Raw genomic sequence first — 1,738 nt, 5'->3', positions numbered from 1 at the left:
ACACACACACACACACACACACACACACACACACACACATAATATTTTTTGTGGTTACTACTAAAGGGATACATTTAACATCCTAAATTTATAATGATCTAGTTTGATATCAACTTCTTTCAATTTAATTTAGAAAACTTTTCTTTTATGCAAATCTTCTGTTCCTTTATGCTGCTTTTGTCACAAATTGCATCTTTATATATAGTGTGCCACAAAACGGATTTATAAAAAATATTCAGCCATTTGTTCCATAAAAAAGTGAAATTACAAATGAAAAAAAATAGTGGCTTTTATATTTACCCATGTTTAGAGCTAGGGCTGGGTCTGGAGCTCTCAGACCCCTCAAGTCCATTGTCCAGACTGGGTCACAAACACTTCACACGCAGGTCTACAAGCTAGATAACTGGAAAAAAAAGTCCTTGGAGCCTTGGTTGAAGAAAGAGTAGTCTTTATTCAGCACACACATGTCTAAGAGTTAGGCAGTCCAAAGAGAAGCTCAGAAACTCAACTGCTACCAGCAAAGTCCAAAGAAAACTGAGCAGCTTCCAGCAAAGTAAACATACTCTATTTTTAGACACAAACTCCCTGCTGGGATGCCACTGCTTCACAAACTCAAGAATACACAATAGCAATGAAACTAAAAAGATACATGGGCTGGCACGTGCACTCACTCCACCAGTACACTGCTTGTTTACAAAGAATATGCTGCACCACCCCCAACTGAATCTAAGTCGAGGGGGCCTGACTAAACTGTTCTATTTTCCTCACACATGATTACCTTTACCAAAGATTTTTGCTTCCTCATGTGGGTTTGAGCTACTATATTGCATCCTTTCATTTCAAACTGAAGGGACTCTTCAGTATTTCTTTTTGGGCTGGCCTATTGGTAACAGACTCCTATAGATTTTTTTTTTTTAAATCTGGAATATCTTAATATCTCCCTCATTTGTGAAGGACAGTTTTGCTAGATATTAAATTATTGGATGGCACTCTTTTTTTCTTTTAGCAATATGTCATCCCACTCCTTCTGGCTTTTATGGTTTCTGATAAGAAATCAGTTCATTTTGATGATTGCTTGTATTTAATGAGATGTTTCTCTCTTGCTGCTTTTCAAATTCTTTATCTTTCAACAGTTTGATAACAAAGTGTTTACTGAGCTTCTTTGAAGTATAGATTCATGTCTTTTAGGAAATTTGGAAAGTTTTCTGCCTTTATTTTTCCAAATATTTTTTCTTCCCTTTCTCTCTCTATTCTCCTTTTGAGACTGTCATTATTTGTAAGTTGGTCTGCTTGAGATTGTCTTAAAGGTCCCACAGCCACTATTCACTTTTCTTTATTTTTTCTCCTCAGATTGGTTAATTTCAATTGTCTTATCTTCAAGTTTTATGATTTAGTATTCTACCTCCACAAATCTATTGTTAAGACCCGCTAGTGAATTTTTTGTTTTAGTTATTGTATTCCTCAGCTTCAGAATTTGTTTTCTTCTATAAATCTCTATCTTTTTATTGATATATGCTATTGTTTATACATTGTTCTTCTGGATTCCTTTAGTTCATCTTCCATGTTTTTACTTTAACATTTTGAGCACATATAAGACAGTTGATTTAAAATCTGTTTCAAGTAAAAGCAATGCCTGGGCATCTTCAAAATGATTTCAGTTTATTTTGTTCTTGTAAATGAGCCATACTTTCTTTTTTCTTCATATGCTTTGTAATATTTTGGTAAAAACTAGACATTT

The sequence above is a fragment of the Galeopterus variegatus genome, unplaced genomic scaffold, assembly GCF_000696425.1.
Source record: "Galeopterus variegatus unplaced genomic scaffold, G_variegatus-3.0.2 Scaffold1572, whole genome shotgun sequence".
Taxonomy (NCBI): domain Eukaryota; kingdom Metazoa; phylum Chordata; class Mammalia; order Dermoptera; family Cynocephalidae; genus Galeopterus; species Galeopterus variegatus.
This window is presented reverse-complemented; position numbering follows the sequence as displayed.